Raw genomic sequence first — 22,771 nt, 5'->3', positions numbered from 1 at the left:
ACCTCAGCCTCCTGAGTGTCTGGGACTACAGGTGCGCACCACCATGTCGGGCTCGTTTTTGTATTTTTAGTAGAGATGGGGTTTCACCATGTTGGCCAGGCTGGTCTCGAACTCCTGACCTCAGGTGACCCACCCGCGACAGCCTCCCAAAGTGCTGGGATTATAGGTGTGAGCTACTGAGCCCAGCCAGTAATTTCACTTTCACAGTGACTTGCAAATGAACAGGTTGCAAGGGTAAATAAGACTTTCCTCAAAGAGCTGAGGATATAATGGTAGAAGAAGAAATTAAAAGGTTTATTCTATTTTAATTGTTACAATGAGGCTGCCAGAAACAGCACCATCCTACTGTACATGACTTTTGGATGCGACACTTTCTCCTCAGGATTTTCCTGGTGGTGGATTTAGGAACGGAATCATTTATGCACACAGGGAAGGAAAAGTTCTTCATGGTCATACTTTGGGAGCAAACGCTGACTCAACTGTTAAAGATGAAGTAAGAAAATAGTTATGCTAATTGAGGGTCCGCTTTGACGGGTATTTCCAAACCTTCCCTGCTTACATTCTCACATTTCTAGTATAGAAAACTTTTTAGATCTTATAGTTTATTCTAGGTCCATTTTATTAAAATATTATGATTCATTTTCTTAAATCAAGATTCTTGAATGTGTCCCTTGTGAGTTTAGGGAGTCCATTCTTAAGTTAACCCCACTGATCAAGTTTTGCCCTCTAATCACACTGCTCAGCTACAGAAAATACGTAGTGCATTTCGTTCATTTCCTTACAAAATTAAAAAATATGTGTGACATATCTTCCTCACTATATTTTTGGTTTCTTGAAAACAAAGACAGTGTTTAATTCATTTTGGAGCCTGCAAAGCTCCAGGCATGATATTTCTTGCTCATCGCAGGTATTCAGAACAAATATCAAATGAATGAAGGAGCAAGAGAAGAGCGGTACCTTATCAAAATCTAGAAAAGCTTTCTCAAAATGTGATCTGTGGACTATTTGCATCATTCACTCATTTGAGACCCTGCTTCAAATGTACCTCATTGGGCCTCACTTCAAACATATCAAATATTTCACATATTAATAAGCTCACCAAGAGATTCTGTGCATGTAAAGTTTGGAATCACCAATTAAGAAAATTATCAGTACTTTACCCCTTTTATTTCCAGTGAATGTCAGGGACATGAATGATGGCTTCTATTCTGAGATTTCTTGAGACCTAAATTTTTCCTTTGCTTCTGAACTTTGTTCAGCATCCCTTCTGTACCCCTAAGACTGTATGTTTGTGGGAATTCAACAGCAGAGATTTTATTGTAGTGGTGGGAGATTAAGGGCTGTTTGGAAGTTGTGACTAATAATGGCTACAACGTATTGAGTACTTATGCTAGATTTTGTTTTATAGTTATATAAATATGTACTTTATTTAATCTCACATTAAGTCCTATTTATTAGGTAACGTTATTAGGTTCATAATAAGAATTATGATAAGAAAATTGAAGCAGGAAAAAAAGGAAAGTAACTTGCTTGTGATCACACAGTAAGTGGTAAAGCCGTTCAAACCCCGGCAATGTGGTTCTAAAATCCACATGTTTAACCACTATGCAAAAACTGCCTAATAAGAAAAGATAGTAAAGAAAAAAGCTCTAGGGAGTTCAAGGGCGAAAGAGATCATGTGCTGCCATAAGAAGACTTCCAACTGAGAAACTAATGATGTGCTTCTCTAGCTGTGAGTTACTGTAAGCAATTGTGAAGATATGATTTCGTAGTATTTCCCAAATAACGGTTGCTTAGTTGCTCTCACACCCTCTACACTCCAGTCACAACTGTACTTCTTGGAGCAGGTGGCTCTGGTAAATCTTAGTATGAGCTGTCACTCAGGAAATCAGGGTTCTCAGTGTGGGGGAAGGAAAGTGTGAGAGTAATGGGGATGTTCTCAAAACAGAAACTTTGTTCTCAGTAGTCAGGGGCACAGTTAAATTAAGAAGGGAGCTAAGACCCAGAACTACCTGTGTTACTGAGATGGGACATAAAATTCAAATGATCAAGCTGTATTAAATGCCTGCTATATGCCAGGTAAAACGCTAGTCTCCAGCGGGAGAATTTCCTCTGAATATGGAAGAGTATCTAGCAGGGCAAGAAGTAATGGAATAAGGCAAATTCCAGTCACTAGATCTGGTGAACAAACGCAGGAAAGGTCACAAAGTAGGTCATTCTTCTGAGAGATCACCTTCAAACACTGATTAAATCTCATGGTACACCTAAAACCAAGTATTCTCTTTCCCTCAACAAGGTAGGATTTTTTTTTTCAAAGTAAATCCTAAAAATAAAAGTAAAAAAAGGGAAAGTTCTTTGAAAAAATATGCAACAAAAAGTACTTTTCAGCATGAATATTTCAGTACAACTCAGCATGCATTTAAAATGAAAGGTGAATTATTCGCTATCAAGAAACTTCAAAGCCCTTCAATTGAATTTGCTTGGCAGCAAAATAATATGATGGGTGGTCTGTTCAGGCACTTGTCCAAGTCCAATCACATTACATTTTCATAGTATCAACATTTAAAAGCTCCATCCTTGTTGCATCAACAGCAATGCATGGGAACCTCTCCCAAACACATGGCAACCAGCACATTATACAAATATGTTTGCTCCACAAGCCAGACTCTGCCGTTTTCCAGAAAATACAAACTTAGCAAGTGAATGAAGGATTTGCATGTTAATAGCTCAGAGCTCTACCATTTGAAACATATCACATGGACCTGAGGAGTGAGGATTCGTCTCATTAATAGTCAGTTGACTTTGCAAAAGCACGGACATCATTTTCCAGCTCAAATGTCAGAGAAGAAGCCAAAAATGCAAGTTTTCTGACTTTGAAATCAGTTCATCTTCCATGTCATAAGATGCTTCTCAGTTCAATTTCCATATCACTGAGCTTAGGATAGAGTTACTGTATATTCACCAACTTTTTTCGCTCTCTCCTAATATATAAGGAGTGGCTTATAGGACTGACAACATAGATTTCAGTCCAGAACTGTTACTAACTCAATGTACCTAAGCAAGTCACTTGACTTCTCTGAAGTACAGTTTTTTTAACCTATAACTGTATTGATTAAATCAAATGGTTTTTAAAAGGATTATATGAAAATAACTGCAAATTGCAAGCACTATGCAAATATGTTAGTATTGATAATAATCGCCTTTTTGAGGTTAAGGAAGATACACACATTCTTGTTCAACTAAACTTCCTTGTGTAGATCAGTAATAATAACTGAATATTGTTGAATACTTGCTATGTATCAGGCACCGTTCTAAATGCTGTACTTCCATAAACTGTTTTAATCTTTACCACAAGCCTATGAAGTAGTTACTATTATCATTCCCAATCTACATATGAAACATCCGAGGTTCAGAGAGGCAAATAGAACAACTGAGATTCCAACCCCAGAGCCCCGCTTCATGGCCACTACTGTGTAAGACATATGATATAATGAATGGCCACTGGATCAGTAATCAGCCAACCTTTAATCTGTTTCTGATTCACAGACCTCCTAGCCATAGCCTAGAACCAAGCAGATGCTGAGGAAACACTGGACTCATTGATGAGCCCCATGTTCTTTCACAAATCTCTGAATCCCAGTTCACCTTTCCACCTTGCTTATTCATGTGACGCTCGTTGAGTAAACATATACTACACAAGTGTTAGGTGCTATTAGCATATTTGTTAAGAAAAACAATGACACTTGAATGAGTGGCTAAACTGGTGTGCTTCTAAGCTCTACATTCATTTTACCCCTTTTTTGGTCTAGTCTAGTATGTGGTGAACTCAGTTTAGGTATCAGGGTAGAACTTGCTGACTATATTTCTACATATAGAAATGTCAGGGGATCTTGGAAGACATATGCAAGGCCAAGGATCTTGCTGCGGGTCCATCTGGTGAATACTCTACGGAACATGCAAGACCTGAGGGACAGCTCTATTGCCAGACCACTTCCTGTGTTATATCCTGAAGCCTCCACATTTTTGGCCACTCACCCTTGCAGGCCCTCCCCTCTACAGCTGTTCTGGCTGATTATTTTCAAAACATAAAATAATACAAGCCTAACACATGATTACTACTACTTTTAATGGGTGGAGCATTGTCCTCCCAAAATTCATATTTACCCAGAACTTCAGAAGGTCACTTTGTTCGGAAATAGGGTCTTTTCAGATGTGATTAGTTAAGGATTTCAGGTGTAAATCATCCTGAATTTAGGGTGGGCACTAAATCCAATGCCTGATGTTCTTATGAAGAAAGGAAAGAGAGATTTGGGCACAGAGACACAGATGCAGAAGAACTGGAGATACAGAGAACGCCATGCAAAGCTAGAGTCAGAAACTGGAGTGATATTACCACAGACCAAAGAACACAAGGGATTGCCAGGAGCCACCAGAAGCTGGAAGAAGCAAGGAAGAATTCTTCCCTGGAGCCTTAGGAGGGAGGATGGCCCTGCTGACATTTTGCTCTCAGGCTTCCAGCCTCCAGAACTATGAGAGAATAAATTTTTCTTTTTTTAAGCTACCCGAGTTTTGGTGATTTGATACAGCCCTAGAAAACAAATCGACTATTACTACTCCACTACTACTACTCTTTATTCTAGAAATAATTAGAAAAGGTATTTCAATGACTCTCCAAATCCCTGAAGAATCAGAGATTCGAAATATAAAACTAAAGTAAAAATTCCGAAAATCACACTCTATGTGGGGAAAATTATGGATCTTACTCCACAAGAGGAAAACACAAGCCAATACTGGCAACATTTATTCTCACTTTTGATGGTCCAATAATTAGGGCAAAATTTACGTACAGCAAGAGCCTTTTTTCCCTTGCGTAGCATACTTCCACATAATTATAAAACCGCATGCTCTTAAAAGACACGTTCTCGTTCTAAAAAAATAAAGTTAAAGGAAATATTTTAGAAAAAAATTAACTCCAAAAATATAATAAAATGCTGTCATTTTTCTGCTATGAAACAACCAATTCAAGAAATATTTTCATTACTCTTAGTTGCTACAGATCTATCTAGCTCAATTTTAAATCTATTACACTGTAAAGTTCATTTAAAATAATCATTAATCTACTTTTTTCCACAACCTAAGTAACTAGGAACCATCAAAGATGATTTTAAAAAAATATTTGAAGTAGGCCCACTTACACACTTTCAAATATTTTGTCCCAGATTACTACCCAAATGCAACATAGAGGAGACCCCGAATTTTAACTTATTAGGGGAAAAAAAGCCTGTAAAAATTTTATGCTTTGCAATCAAAGGTAGTGCTCCCAGCATGGTGCCTGCAACCCATATGCAGCTGTGACTGAAAAAAAATCAAGGTGTGATTAAATGGTCTTTTTCATATTATCCTCCATTAAAAAAGTTTTTTAATTGGAACACGGACATCATTAACAGAGCCTGTTCACCAGAATTCTTTTCTCCAAATGACCAAACGAGGCACCCAACTTCTGATTTCTTCACACCAGGTTGATATCTGCTACTGACAATCTCTCAGCAGTGTACTGCTCTGTCACACATCAGTTTTAATAAAAGAAAACAACATGATAATAACTCTGTTTATGAGCTTTTGACATCCTGTGGATTCATAAGAAATTTATTTTTTCATAACACAAACAAGCAGCATCGGAGCAGATCTTCTGATTCCCCGGCTCCCTCTCTCCACCCCCACCCTCTCCTTTCTAATTTCCCCACATCTCTTAACAGAAAGACAGTTTTCTGGTGTCCCAGCCTGGAAACGTTAGAAACACTTTAACTCTTCCTTCTGTATCTCCCCTGTATACGATTTGTCATGAGATCCTGTCATCTGTTAACTGGGGCTGTCTGGATTCACGTCACTGTTCCCAAGCTCAGACCTCCCATCTCCTGCATTCTGAGCCTCTTGATGACACTCTGAAGGTATAGACTCCTCTTCTGTGAAATCCCCTCCACAGTCTCCATCCAGGTAAATGTGTCAAAAGCATCACTTTCTTCATGGCATCCCGCTGCTTAACATTTTGCTATGGTTTCCAATTGTCCACTAGATAAAAGCTCTCATCCTGCAATAGGTTTTCAAATCCTTCTGTAATGAGCTCAGTCTATCAGTTTAAAAAAGAAATACAGATATCTTTCTCTTTTAAATTTCAGCACACAGCTACTGTTCCAGACAGGTCACTGCTTCCTTTTTAGCTGGACCTCCCCTTTCTCTGGGCCTCATGAGCGCTCTTCCAGCCTGTCCCCATTTCTTTGACTTTGGACACAGAATATACTTGCTCTTCCCCACCCTTAAAACCCTAACAGTCTGGGGCCTTCTCACACTACCATACTCTGTATCATAATATCTTACCTCTGAAATAACTAACTTTCAATGTATTAATATGTCATTTCTTGTCCTTTCATCTCTCTTATTCCTTCATTCCCACTAAATTGGCTCAGAGACCCCACTGAAGATCTACAGGCTTTTTTACCTCATCATTTTTCCTGTCTATTTGCCTTTTCTGGCTTTAATTCTCTTCCTATTTAACCAATACAGTACTACATCCTCGCCAGTCTCATTAATAGCTCCACCTCACCTTGACTTCCTGCCTTGCTATTTCCAAAAACAGAATCAATACATTGTTCATTCTTCTTTTATTTCCAGAAGCTATTGGTACAAATTTAATGACAATATTGATTAGCTCCTTTAAATATTCTGTTTGTATTTATAGTGAATTAGCAATTATTCCCTATTCTTACTCAGTTCTCTTTTCCTTTAAACCTCTATGTTTTTAAGCGTCTAATCTGCTTTCTATTTTATTCTCAGAAAATGGTCATTGCAGGGCGTACTCTATTCTCACATTCAGATTTACCGCTATTTCTTTAGCCATTCTTCCCTTTCTAGTGTTAGAAGCAGCATGGCCTTGCTCTTCCAGGCTCCGGCTCCCTTCCCCTTTCATCTTTGAGTTCCTGCATGTGATTGTTCTGTTTATTCTTTTCCTTCAGCTTCTTTTGTCAGTTTATAATAAGTTAGCATCATCCCCATATTTTAAAATACCTTTTTTTCCAGCCCTGTCTGTTTCTTCGCTTTACAAGTAAACTGTTTAAAGGAATAGACTACACTTGCTGTGTACACTTTCTCATTCCAGATTCCCAACTTGAGTCACTGCGATCTGACCCCGAGTCGCACATTTCTACTGAACCTGCTCTCAGAAACTTTTCTGGTCACCTCTCCCTTACCTGCTAAATCCAATGGATTCATTTCATCCTTCTGTAGCACCCCATAGTTTTTCACCTACATCTCAAAACAACTGTCTCCATTGCTTTCATGACATTTCACCATATTTCCTTCTACTTGCATAATTCCTGAGAGGTTTTCACTAATTTGTCTTCTTTGATCTAGCTTTTAAATGTGGGTTTTAAAAAATGATTTCTAAGTTATCTTTTCTTCTCCTACAAATTTTCTCCCAAAATGATTTTTCAATTCCTGTAGTTTTCTCTGATTCCTATATGCTAATGACTCCCAAAATTTATTTCTATCCCCAATCTGAGCTTTAGACTAAAATTCACAGCTGTCACCAAATTCCCATTAACACCTCAAACAACCCACCAAAAGTTAAACTACTTATCTTCATTCTACACTTGCTTCTTTATACTTGTTAGTATCTTTACCAGAACACTTTAAAATAGCCATTTTAGATAATTTCCTATACCTCATCTCCAAGTCAAATGGATAACCAAGTCCTAAACCATTCAACCTTTCTAATCTGCCCTCTCTCCCATACTTCTCAGTCTATTGAAGGGCTGGGTGCGGCGGCTCACGCTTGTCATTCCAGCACTTTGGGAGGCTGAGGCGGGCTGATCACCTGAGGTCGGGAGTTGGAGACTAGCCTAGCCAACATGGTTAGACCCCCCATCTCTAATAAAAATATAAAAATTATCTGGGTGTGGTGGCACATGCCTGTAGTCCCAGCTACTTGGAAGGCTGAGGCAGGAGAATCGCTTGAACCTGGAGGTGGAGGTTGCAAAGAGCCATTGCAATCCAACCTAGACAAAAAAGCAAGACTCCATCTCAAAAGAAAAAAAAAAGACAGAAAAAGATTACTAATAAGTGTCTTCTTATAGCCTCTCATTCACTCTTATTGTTATTTCTATGTGCCAGAGCTAGCCTGTTACATACACGAACATGTCACTCCTATGTTAAAAAAAAAAATAGAAAATAGAAAAAAGGCCTCTGATCTGAGATGAATTGCTAAATCCTAGCCTGTCGTTTGTGTCCTCCCAAGTAAAAATATGGGCTACATATTAACACTGGTCGAGAAGTCCAAGGTGTAACTTTTGCCCATGTGGATTTTATTTGAGTGATGGTACCTATTTTCTTCTATTGTTCAAACTACCAGGTGCTGTCTGTGAAACCACTTTATCCTCTTTCCAGATGCAGTTCTTTGTACTCAAAATGAGTCTTTCTCTGTAAATGGCTGTATACCAGCCTCATTTTCCAGCTGCTGCCCTTTCCTTGTACCTCACAACCATGGTGAAAAGATAGAATTTGGGCATCAATGAGCTCTCTTTAAGATGTCTCACTTATTTCTAAAGAATAATCCTTACACTTGGCATAAAAATTAGTGTTGTCACTTTTTTAAATGCCTGCTGAATGTCACTTTTTGAAATGCCTGCTGAAATGTCCAATGTCCTGGTCTTCTATCTGGAATAAGATTACGATTACAGAGATTAAAAGAGCTCACTGAATTGAAGATAGCCCTGGAATTCCAAGATTATTTTAGAAGATATGCAACTGCTACTTTGCATTTTACATGTGCAAAGTCATCAAGCCAATTAAGGCTGCTTTCAGTTCATTCTGATAGTATGTACAGGAAGGTATTTATGTACTGTCAGTGCCAGCCTGGGCAGCGTGCAAGTCTTGACTCGTGGATCTTCCCTCCCACCCTGGCTGGAAAGATATCTGTGCATCTCTTTCAAGCTTGTTTAGGATGTGTAAAGGCTCTTTCTTTGTCCACTCTACTTCCAATATAAAGTATTACTTAGAAGAAAGCTAAAAACCTGATTTTGTGTTGATAGTTAAGCCTTTCACACAACATAAACATAAGGAATTTGATCTGAGTTTACTTGTACTGTCTCACTCAAGATGTAGTTTTTAAAATGTTTTAAAAATCTCCGCCTTGTTTGTCACATGTTAGGGTGTGTGTGAGAGCAGGAAAGAAGTAGCCAAGGATTAAGTTTGTCTTAAAACTTTTAGCTTGTAGTCAGTCATTTCATTTTAATGTGCTACATCATACTACAATAATTGTTTTAACCCATTTTCTGGTGACCATACCAAACCTTCAGTGAAATCAATTTAATTTTGTCTTTTTGAAATTGCTCTCCAGAAAACAAGAGATATAAAGTTTTAAAGCAATTATACAAATAATTCTGTCAAAATCCAACTGTTTAAGTGGAGTTTGAGCTTGTATTTTTATCTACAGCTCACATATTTGAACATATTTTTCATGTAAGACACTCAGCTGTACATGTTGCAGGATATAAAAGTGCTTAAACGGGTCAGTCAATTAACTTACAATTAATTAAAAACTTCCTACTTCACTCTTCTTCTAAATACAGAGCCATTAATATTGCTTTAGGGGAGTCAAACACAATATACTAATAATTATTCCCATAGATACTATTTCATATTATAGAGGTTTTATAATACAACATCACAAAATTACAATGTCCTTTTAAAAAATCCCTTCCCCCACCCAAAAGAAAGCTATAAATTTAAGCCAATATAAACTTTTCAGAGTTCTCTCTCTCAATTTCACACCAGGGCGTGGTGCTACACAGCTGGGGAGCTGAGCTAATAAGTGTTGAAAAATGAAAAATGCTGCTTTATGGCATCACATAAACTGGCAAAAAGAATACTTTTACCTCCACTCCATTTTTGACAAACAAATGCCAGAATGTAGATGCTGTAACAATGAGACTTTATGATAGTAGGCCTATAGGGCAAACAGAATTGTCTTCTGGGATTTTCTTTTTGTTGAATACTATATGTAGTAAGAAGTGGCATAACATTTGTAAAATCTAATCACTTTTGGTTCCTTTTTGAACCTCGAAGGGGTTATTTCTAGGAAAGCGGTTGGACACACTACATAATGATCTATTTATGCAGTAGTGAAATAGGATTATCCCTTTTACAAGGAGATAGCTTTCCCTAACAATGTAAATACTGTAATATAAGTGTACAACTTGAGGATTTTGAGGAACATCATGTCCAACAAATATTTATTGAATAACTACAATAGAGTTCAAAGAATGATGCTAAGAGTTCTTGTGAAATTTACATGACATAATATAGTCAGAGCCCAGCTGTTTTTCTTGGGCTGGTTTGTTTCCCAGCTGATGGTCACTCACCCACTCATTCACTCTCTCACTCAATCACTCACTAGTCACTCATTCAACATTCAATCAGTACATGTCTATTGCGAGTTTACTATACCCAAGTCACACAGGCCTAATAAATCACAGAGAACGTGCTGTTATAGCAAAAGATCCCAAATCAATCGTAGAAAGAAAAAAAAAAAAAAAACCCTTTACACAGGGTTTGAAATAAATGAGCTGCAGCCAGAACAAGGTAGAGAGGCATAAGGGTGCATTGGTAGGGTACATTCCTTTCCCATAGGGAAATACTAAACTTCGGTAAAACAAGAGGACACAGAGCAGCTCTAAGCCCTGCCCGAAGGCTCCTAGGTGCTGTTGACTCAAGTGGCTGGGAATTTCTGATTGTCGTATTTAGAGAGCTGTGATTATCTGTTCGATAGATGCCATCCCTGAATTTACACAGCTAGAAATACAGTCTCTCCTCTGAACTTGTAAAAAAATTGCTATGATCTTATTATATCAGTTATTGTTAATTACCTTATATTATAGGTGTACATCTCATATCGCCTTACTAAATGTAAAACTCCTTAAAGCTCAAACTAAAGTCTGATTTATCTCTCATTTTGCATAATACATTATAATTATGAACTTTCTATACTATTTCATTGGATAAAGTTTTCAATGAATTCAACCAATATATAGTCAAAGTACTCATAGCATCTGAATAACACATTGTAGTAATACATAATGACAAAAAATATAAATACTAGTGTAGAAGCCCAAAAAACATAACTAACATTTAAGAGAAGTACCATTTTGGTAGTCTAAATCATGTGCAGATTAGTAAATAATGGAACCAAATAAGGAAATTCTGGTTGCACCTTTTAAAATGTGGAATCACACGAAGAAACCACTGAAAAGTGACCTTTTTCAAATTCCCAAAAAGTATCTGAGCGTATTGAGTGTATTTTAAAGGCCACAATACAAGACTGCAGTTACATAAGCTGTGTGATATTACCATTTTTATGTTCCATAATTCAATAAAATGTATCACTGGAGTATTTTCCCTCACAAACAAATGCAGATTCTGCAAATAGCAGATGATTTCCAGGAACAAATTCATTCCCGTTATTGTTACTATTCTTTTCTCTGTGTGTGTGTGTGTGTGTGTGTGTGTGTGTGTGTGTGTGTTATGGAGTTTCGCTCTTATTCCCCAGGCTGGAATGCAATGGCACAATCTCAGCTCACTGCAACCTCCACCTCCCAGGTTCAAGCGGTTCTCCTGTCTCAGCCTCCCAAGTAGCTGGGATTAGAGCGCCCGCCACCATGCTCAGCTAATTTTTTTATATATATATATTTTTGATAGAGATGGGGTTTCACCATGTTGGCCAGGCTGGTCTTGAACCCCTGACCTCAGGTGATCCACCGACCTCGGCCTCCCAAAGTGCTAGGATTACAGGCATGAGCCACTGCACCCAGCCTATCTCTACTGTTATTGTTACTAATGTTAAATATCTATCATGGAAATGGAAAAACAGGAACGATTTTAGTTAGTTGTAGTAGTTTCTAACAAGTTTTTCAAGATTACAGACTTATCAATTACCTTCTGTAACAGTGCTCAAGGTAGCAGAAAATCTACCAGTGCTAGTAACATTTTAATGAACTTGATTAAGTTTGATGAAAAGTTTCTATTACTAATCCTCAGGTAATTATCCATCATCAGGTAATAGATACTAAATTTTTGGTATCTAGTTGAACTTTGAGGATGACTGACACTGTGAAGATAAGTTTGCCTCATTTCCACATAATCTCTGGGAAACTGATTCCTGATTTTACTCTGGAAGGAAAGACTATTAAAAACTTTTTAAGCCTCTCCTGCTCACATTGGCAAGTGGTGAATACTGGACAATTCTGCATTAGAATGAGACATCTGGGCATGTGAGTTATTGCTGATTTTGTATCCCTTACAATGAGATTTTAATCCACTTGAATTCAAATTATGTTGATCACAATACATCTTCACTGGTCTAGGCACAAAATACCCTAAAGGCTTTAATGAGTTTAAGTGAATGAACTGCAAATAGCAAGATCCTGACAGACACACTCTTACAGATGCAGTAAGTACTTCTTCAAACAACGTGGGAAGCTGGCAAGAAACATCAGCAGAACAGCTAGGAACATAGTAATGTGGAATGTGGTGATGTCTTTTGAGAAAAGGATTTAGCCAATCACTGGTCAATAAAGACAATAATTAAAAATACATACAGCTTCTGAGAACAAGAACCATAGCTACAAATTAAAGTTCTGCCTTCAAAGGGCTTCATTTTAAGTTACAGATCCCAAAATAATTGCCATAATTAGCATAAGCTTTGTATGTAAAGAAAAACCTTTACTTTTTTTCTAACTTGTGACATAGGCCACTATTTAAATGAAAAAAAAAAATTGATCTTTACAAGATTTGTGTCTTTTTTTTGAGCTTATATGTACCTTTTAAATGCCATAGAATCTACAGGAATAGTCATAGGGACAAAATGAAAATGTCGTCATTATTAAACCAGATTTAAAGAAATTCCTAGAGAAGCTTCTTAGATTGATACTATTGAAAATGCCTTGGAGATCTGTGGAACACAGTTAAATGATTGCTATTCAGTATAAAGAGTATGGCTAAACTTTTTATATTACACTCTGTATTTTTTTTCCATACTCAGAAATGAACAAGTGTGGTGAATAATGTTATAAGAGAAACTTAGTGCTCTACACAAAGCACAAATTGTAGAAAACAATGCACCTTGTGTTTATGGCCAGGGCCATGGGTCAAAATGAAAATCATGTCCTGTTTGAACTGAAATAATCAAGATATTTCATTTGCAGTGCATTTTTATGTTTTCTGGAAGTTTCTTTTAAGACAAAGAACATATTTATTGACAGTTCGATCTTTTTACTGGTATAATGGATGACGTAAAGACAACGATGAGATTTGAGTCCTTGTGTGTCAAAAGAGACATAAAGTTTGCCTTCTTTACTTCCATTCTGATATGTTTCCTCTGAATAAGCAACAAATCCATGGCAGTTATTACCTTGAGTGACTTCCAGGTGTTAACCATGCCATGTGACCGAACTCAACTATTCTCTAACAAGAGTGGCAAGAGAAGGAAATTGTTAGTATATATGATGATTTCAATAACCATGAAAAATACCTTTTTTGTCTATCACCTCCACTGCATGATGTAAAAATCCTACATAAATAGGATACTTTTTTGGGGAGAAGAGGAAGACTGAAATCTGTATAGCATAGGTGAAGTTTCTCTTTAAAAAAAGAAAGAATAGCTATATTAATGAAAGCTGAATGTAATTTATTATCTAATCCTTTGTTTTTAGATTTTAAATTATATGCCTATTCTCTATAGAAAGGGAGATAAATTATTATGGTTTATGTTAATTTATGACAAGCCCTTTTGATGTTTTCCATTTTCTAGGTAAAAATATGCTGTTAAATTGTTACCAGCCAAACACTGATGCACTTTACATTTTCTATTAAGAAAAATAAATAATTCTCACTTTTTCAAGGGAGGGTATGCACTTTTTCTGGCTTTCTTGAAATTATATTATTACTAGCAGCAAGTGCCAGCAGACTTCATGGGTGGTATTTCTTACTGAAAAGCAAGACATGAATCAATATTTTTATTAAAGTCAACTCACTTGTCTTCATAAATAAAATATTATTAATGTTTTTCCATTTTGATTTTAATGCTAGCAAGAAGAATATACAAATTGTTAGAAAAGAGAAACAAAATACCTGGATAAACAGTTTTTCAAATTCTGTCATTTGTACATATTAAAGCAATGGCTGAGATTGTCTAAGGTTCCAAACACTGATGTGTAGTGTGTTTTTTTAATCTAAATTATTGAGTAAATTGCTTGTCTTTTATACTTTTCTTATTGAGACAGATGTGGTTAATATAATTTGTGAATGTCTTTTGTGTATTATGCATTCTATAATGACCATGTGAACATAAATTAATAAGCAATATGAGAAAAAATAAGCAAAAATTATTTCTACAAACACACATACACACACACATACCTGCATCCTATTTTTAAGTGAGACAATGATTGAGGACTTAGCACAGAGCCAACACTAAAGAGAATCTCCTTATTTTTGTTTACATTATTGTTTCTCAGGCCCACAATGTTGGTATAAAGAGGGAAAGGCAGAAAAGTAAACAGTCAAATGTGCAAATGGCTATGTTACTGGTAGCTGAGCTTGCTAAGAGCCAGTAGAAGAGGACTGATCAAAGGAAGAAACAGCAGACCTTAGTTCTGAAGAATGAGTAGGCAGTTGAAGAAGTAAATAGAGGAGGGCTACACGCCTGGCTGAGATTAGAATGGGCAAAGGTGAAGGGACAGGAGGTGGCACAGCACATTTTTAACACTGTTGGTATTCAACATGGTAAAAAGAGTAGAATATAAGACCGGATGTCACCAGATATAAAACTGGGAACATAAGTAGAGGTGTGTTCCTAAAGAGTTTTAGGAAAACGGGTATCAATCCTTATATTAGATGCACTGTAAAAGCGTCTTTTTAAAAAGACAACTCTTTGAAGAATGCTATTGTAGACACTGAGAAATGAAAATGAAAAAAATATCTGGTTTGACTGCAAGAAGGTCACAGAAACAGACACTCATTGAGATATAAGTTATATGTACTCTATCTTGTAAATTTAGACTTTGAGATATAAATTATACTTTCTTAAAATGAGGCATTCCTATCAAAATGACCTTACTTGCTTTTATTTCCATGCTTTGATATGCATAATTAACCTAAAGAATGGTATTTTCTAAATAGGATTACTACACCTTAAGGGTGTACAAGACAGTTCTTTGGGCATGTAGAAAGAAAATATTAGAATTTGTTTATATTTTACTTTTCTTCCTTGTTTTACATTTCTACTTTTTTCTATGTTCAGTATGCACATAATGCATTGCTATAATAGTGCATTCATGTAATTTATAAATTAAAAAATACGCATTTATAAGAGATGCTCTAAAAACTTTTTACTGATAGATACATATAATAGACAAATTTCTGAGACAACGACCATAAAAATTAATTATTTTTACTATACCAACTAAACTGGACAGTTGTAGCTAGCACCAGGTAAACAGTACTGCTTTGATTTAGTTGAGGACATAAAGCACAGGACCTCTCATAAGCTTTGCCTTGTTGGGAATTGGAACGGACCTGTGGCCATTAATTTTATGTGTTTCTGCCCTCAAAAGTATAAAAGTACGAGGTAGGTGAGTCACACTCTGAGATCTACCGATTTCAAGGGGTCCACTCATTAGCTTTGGTGGGTTCACAAACCCTTTAGCGGGCATTCAGAGCACTGTGTGTGTGTGTGTGTGTGTGTGTGTGTGTGTATGCGGTGTATATTGATTTCCCTTTCACTTGAGAGGGTCTGTAACTTTAAGCTAAATCTTACATGAGACTATAAATACCCCCTACCATTGTCACCATCAATTTAATTGCCTTACCATGGTACAGAGTCTCTTCTTCATTGGCTGACTGACCTCGGTACTCAAATCACATATGCCACACTTTAAGCTACCAGCCTTCCTATATTATGGTTCTTTTGTTTCTTTGTCTTTTATGATCTGGTTATTTCTTGCTCAGGGTCATGTTCTAGCTTTGCTTGGTTCTCACTACAAGATTTGACATTGGGCTTTGCAATTTTCAAAAATTTTGCTTCCCACACTAAGCTGAAAACCAGTCCTAATATTGTGATCCTGACCCTGGCCTTGGCTGGTTTTCTCCAAGAGGTGGCCTGTTACCTGTGTACCTCTGGTTACTGCTTACATGCCAGAGTAACAAGTAGTTGCCAGTGTAGCACTTCCTTGTTTGTTCATCCTTCCTATTCAAAATATAACTCAATTAAAAGCATAATTTAACTCCAACAAGTAATATCTAAGACACTGTGCTAGGCCTTTAGGGAGGATACAAAGAAATAAAACAGTTCTTGCTATTAAGGCAACTAAAATTTAGTAGTTCACAGGGCTAGCCATGCAGGAAAAGTACTCAATCCTAGGTTCTCCTACCTCAAATCCATCGCACCTTCTACCACAGCTCAATGACGATTTTGCTTACAATTATTTTGAAATTGTGTATGGGTTTTCAGGTTTGCAAGAGTATCTAATAAAGATATTTGTTTTCACTTATATTATTTTATTCTGTTAACCCCTGTGAAGGAAAACTAAATAAATGCATATGAATGAAAATATATAATGAATGACAAACTAATATTTTGAATAATCATTGCTTTAAACTTCTCTTGTCACTTGCATCCTTTTACTATTGTGATAAAAAGCGCATAATGTAAAATGATCTTACCATTTTTAAGTGTACAGTTCAGTAGTGTTAAGTATATTCACATTGTTATGAAACAAATCTCCTGAACTTTGTCATCTTGCAAATCTGAAAATTTATATCCATTAAAGTACTAATCCCCTTTTCCTCTTCTCTCCAGCTCCTGGTAACCACCATTATACTTTTTTTTTTTCTATGAATTTGACTACTTCAGATATTTCATATAAGGGAAAGCATACAGTATTTGTCTTTTTGTGACTGCTTTATTCAACTTAACATAATGTCCTCAAGATTCATCCATGTTGTAGCATGTGACAGGATGTTTTTCCTTTTTAAGGCTGAACAATATTCCATTACATGTATATACAACATTTTATTTACCCATTTATCTGTTGATGGACATTTGGGTTGCTTCCACCTCTTTGTTATTGTGAATAGCACAGCTATGAGCATGAGTGTACAAATATATCTTTGAGCCCCTGCTTTCAATACTTTTGGGTATATACACTTGCATCCATTTTTAACCTACACAAAGAATATCTGCTCCCGAAGACTGACATTTTGCCATCAATCTATAAGAAAGTAAATTCTTTGGAAATACGATAAGACAAAATAAATGTATTAATTTGCCTTTCAAATATAAACTAAGGTAAATTTTTCAAAGCTTCTTGATCTTCTTCATATAATAGTTATGACAAAAGAAAATCCATTGTCATACCTTGATGCCAATTATACATATACAGAAAATATTCATAAATACATATACACAGAGAAATATGCACATACACAGACACATCCTGAAAATAGTCTACTTCAGAATAAAGTGCACTTCCACTTTTCAAATTGCAAAAATTGACTTCATATTTTCTGAATATCTTTTTTTAAAGGTCTTTTTAAACTTTTATTCCTGGCTTTTAAAAGTAATCACAGAAAGAGTAGTACGAGATTAAGTCTGCTAAACTCAGCCATACAAGGAGGAAGGAGAAGCACATGTGCTGATCTTTCTCATACTACTAACTAAAAGTTGATATACTGCAATTAAGAGTTTTGAACCATTATTTTATAAGCAGAGTTAAATATCAGAGGTATGTTCATAAATGAGTGGCACATGTCACATATTTAAATTCTTTCAGGATCTCAGAATCATAGAACCTGGGGCTTCTCCATCAAGTCCTGCTCCCTTATTTCACAATTGGAGAAACATGTCCAATGAGACTAAATGGCCTGTCTAATGTTACATAGCTTGTCATCCCCAAAGCTGGAACAGGAACTCCTATCATTTCGTTACTTCAATATTTTTTATAACTACCTATCTTATCTTCTGTTAAAAGAATGTAGCAATATACAGTAGATATTCAGACTGTTTTCATAGGGAAATTACTCTTTCGGCTTTTATTTCTTTTCTTTGTAATAGACGTATGCTATGCAACGACTTCCCCTCATCTCATGGGAGGATTTGAACTTCCCTGCCCTCAAGGGCCCAAAACCTGATTAGGAGTTGCTGTTGATTCTTGCCTTGGATTTTAAAAGTCTCAAAATTCGTTATAGAAGAAAAAATTAATAGGTTCTAGAGTACAGAGACAAATATGAAGATTGCAGGAGGGATTCCCGAGACTCGTATAAGCACTGAGTGGATGTTGAATAAGAAGTGTTTCCAGAGGGTAACTTAGGAATTTGAGAACTGGTCATGAGAGGTGCTCAAATGGAAGAAGACCCATTTTCCAGAAAAGAGGAGACAAATGGCAACACAAAGAACATTGTTCTGGTGTCCAAGCATAAACACCGACCCTGTAGCCTGAACCCAAGGGAGGAAAGTTCACTGTCCTCCTCTAGGGCCTACACACTGCTTTGGTGTGTATCACGTTGACCGTTAATAATCCAGCAGAGTAATCACTATCCATTCTCCAAGGCTGCATTTGGTCTGTGTTTGAGGAGCTCATGTATTCCCCTACCCCTAATGCCAATGCCATCTCAGTCCATCTCACAATGCCCCAGGTGACCCATCTGCTCTAAAAACAGAATGAGACCATGCACATCTAGTAGTAAGGTGAAGTAGAGGAACGACCCACATCTGTATCTAGAAAGACTGGACTGAAAAAGATTAAGGCCCTCAGAACTGAAGCAACGGTTATACTAAAATTTATAATCTCATTTTTAAAAAGTATAGTTTTGCTGTTTTGTAAGAATTCAAGACCTTTAAGTTTTTTTCTAGTTTTTCTTTCATGAATGGACAGGGGGAATGTACGAAAGAAATCGTTTTGTTAATCTATGAAAAAATGTTAAATTACCTAAAGCTGAAGCATTTTGTGCAATGTGTATGTATTGTTTATATATGTGTGTTTCTCTCTCTGTCTCTGAATGATGCAACAGATGAAAACTAACCAATAGAGAGGATATGGCTTGATGCTTAAGAATGAGCCAAACAACAAATGGTTAACTGTATACTGTCTGCATGACTAATGCAACTTCATTTAACTGTTATCATTTGAAAACCCCAAGTATACTAATCTTGTTCGTTGTTTTTGTTCTTTTTTGAGACAGAGTCTTGCTCTGTCACCCAGGCTGGAGTTCAGTGGCGAGATCTTGGCTCACTGCAACCTCTGCCTCAGGGTTCAATCAATTTTTGTGTCTCAGCCGCCCGAGTAGCTGGGATTACAGGCATGCGCCACAATATCTGGCTACTTTTTTTTTGTATTTTTAGTATAGATGGGTTTTCGCCATGTTGGCCAGGCTGGTCTCAAACTCCTGGCCTGAAGTGAACCGCCTGCCTTGGCCTCCCAAAGTGCTGGGATTACAGTGAGTCACTGCACCCAGGCAAAATATACCCATCTTAACGGCTGAACTTTCAATTGTTTTTCTGTTTTGAAAACCAAGTGTGGCCTAAAGCATTTCTCAAAACACTGAAGAACAGTAAACTAAACTCCGACTTTGCCATTTATATCGTTAGATCCTAATAGATATTGAAACCCTGCAAAATAGGAGACTTTTTTCTTTTTCTTTTATTTCGTTTACTTGCTTTTTTGTTGTTGTTTTTTTTTGAGACAAGAGTATTGCTCTGTCACCCAGGCTAGAGTGCAGTGGCGCGATCTTGGCTCACTGCAAGCTCCGCTTCCTGGGTTCACACCATTCTCCTGCCTCAGCCTCCCGAGTAGCTGGGACTACAGGCACCTGCCACCATGCCTGGCTCATTTTTTTGTATTTTTTTAGTGGAGACGGGGTTTCACCGTGTTAGCCAGGATGGTCTCGATCTCCTGACTTGGTGATCTGCTCGCCTCGGCCTCCCAAAGTGTTGGGATTACAGGCATGAGCCACCGCGCCCCAGCCTACTTGCTTTTTTAAGTTTAGAACTGAAATTACCAAAAGGAGGGGCATATAGGTTGGCAGAAAGCAAATGAGTAGCAACAAAAAATAATTAGGAGCTATACAAAGAGTAAAAGAATGCATGAATAGGAATCTTCCAGTGACAATATTCCCCCACCTTCAATAGGGCAAAAGATCCATCACAAAAGAAGCGAATAATCATCCTGAAACTTAATTACATTTCAAAGTAGTATAGTAACATGAAAGGAACAAAACATTTTTGTTCAACAGTTTGCCTACCAGATGGGATCTCTAAATATAGTAATCTAAAACCTTTGCTTGTCCTATACACAAATAAAGATGAAAGGAATAGCAACAATAGCTAAGCATTTGAATCACTTGAAATAAAATAGCACTTGAGTTAAGTTTGGAAGAATCTGGCTCATTCTAATAATGAATCTGGGAAGGCTGGAGTTCTCAGTGAAATTCAGAATACAGAAGGTTGCTTCTGATATCTACCTGTTTAAACTGGTAGAATAGTTGGAAGAACAAATCAGGAACTAATAGCAGGAGACTTGGGGAAAACTAAAGAAAAACAGGAACACCTAATAGAGATTCTAAAGGCCCACAGTACAAATTCCAGACTTTTGTTTTTGAAATGAGAGTTGGGACATGCCCTTGCTTTATTTCTGTGCACTCCTGTGTACATGTGGGTAATAGTTAAGAACCTATGCTCTGGAGGCAAGTCCAGCATGTGAATCCAGGTTCTACAATTGACTGGCACTATGACTTTGAACCAGGTTTCTTACCTCTTTGAGCCTCGTCGACAAAAGCAGATAGTGATAGTACTGAGTTTTATTGGAATTAATTTATGACAGTTTTTGGGACCTACTGAATCCCATGAATATTAGTTGCTTATTATTATTATTAATCATTACTCTTAAATAATTATATTCTGATTTTTTGCTGTCTCAAAAGCATGGGGTGGTGTACAGTAAGATTTTCTGGTAGTAAATGGAGTTCTAAGAGTAGAACTCAAAGCCTTCCCTGGCGTATCTCCAAGTGGTCTTTCCTAGTAACACTGCCCTCTTCTCACCTGGCTAGGGAAGGTTATCTAGAACTTACACGGGGAAGGCAGGTCAAAAGACAGAGGCATTTTTTAAGAATTGACTATCAGAGCTCAGCCTACCCTTATTTGTCCTCCTTAGGGATTTCACTTATACAACTCTCAGCTGCAGATCTACGGGCTTTGGAGAAATGACTCAGAATTTCTTTTCGATCTGGTTAACTAATGGCATGTAGGACCATTCTGGTTGATGGCACTGGTATTAATACAACACTATGATAGCTTAGAGCTGATTTTGGCAACTGACGTTTGATAGTAAACAGTTTAGTTACCTGGAAGTAGGGTGACTACATTACCTGGAACAAATAAAAGATAAGTCGTAGTTGCTTAAACGTGATGCAGACTACAATGAATGGAATGCCAGTGTTTAATGGCACTTAAGCTTCTACTGGGTTATTTTGTTGAATTTTACATGAGGAAAGAGCAACCTGCTGGGACCACTGCCTTCAGTATTAAAAGATATCTATGTTTTGGCTTTCATAGAGGAAATAATTCCATTTTTTAGTATTTTTTAAATTGTGGTAAAATACATATAAAATTTACTAAGTGTACAGTTCACTGGCACTTATTAACAATGTTGTACAACCATCATCACTGTCCATTTCTAAAAATGTTTCACTATCTAAGCAGAAACTCTGTACTCATTAAACAACAACCTCCCAACCCCCTTCTTCCCTTAGCCCCTGGTAATTTCTACTCTACTTTCTGTCTCTATGCATTTGCCAATTGTAGATATCTCATGTAAGTGGAATCATACAATTATTTGTCCTTTTGTGTCTGGCTTATTTCACTTGGTATAATGTTTTCAAGGTTCATCCATGTTGTGGCATGTATCCGAATCGCATTCCTTTTACAGGCTGAATAATATTCCATTCCAATATGTACATAGCACATTTTCTTTATCTCTCCATCTGTAGATGAACATTTGAGTTGTTTCCACCTTTTGGTACTTGTGAATAATGCTGCTATAGAACACTGAAGTACAAGTATTTGTTTGAGTTTCTGCTTTCATCTCTTTTGGGCATAAACCTAGGAGTGCAACTGCTGGATCATATGTTAAGTCAATGTTTAACTTGCTGAGGAACCACCAAATTATTTCTATTGCTGCAACATCATTTTACATTCCCATCAGCTATGCACAAGGTTTCTAATTTCTACACATCTTCACCAATACTTATTTTCTGTTTTTTTAAATCAAAAAAACAGAGCCATTCTAATGGGTATATAAGGTAGAATCTCATCAGATTTGCTTTGTAAACTATTTATTAAAAATAAGACACACGAAGTTATTATTATACGCTTCCCTTACCGTGTGTATCAAAAGCTGCAAACATCCTGTGCGAGTCCCAAAGTGAAAGGTAAAATATCGCTCTATCTATTACATTTTAAACATAATAACACTAATAATTTCTCCAAATAAGGTAATCTTGAGTTTCGGGATTTCATTTAAAAGTCCTAGAGCAAATGCTCAGGGCATAAACATATCCATTAGTCATTACAGAAGTCCATACGAGGCTGACACACGTAGAATACCATTATTAGCAAAACTAAACTCAGTACACTTACAACTGCCTCAAACTTGACCCCAAAGTATCGAAA

Source organism: Theropithecus gelada, chromosome 1, assembly GCF_003255815.1.
Source record: "Theropithecus gelada isolate Dixy chromosome 1, Tgel_1.0, whole genome shotgun sequence".
Taxonomy (NCBI): Eukaryota; Metazoa; Chordata; class Mammalia; order Primates; family Cercopithecidae; genus Theropithecus; species Theropithecus gelada.
The sequence above is the reverse complement of the archived record's forward strand: the minus strand, read 5'-3'. Positions refer to the sequence as shown.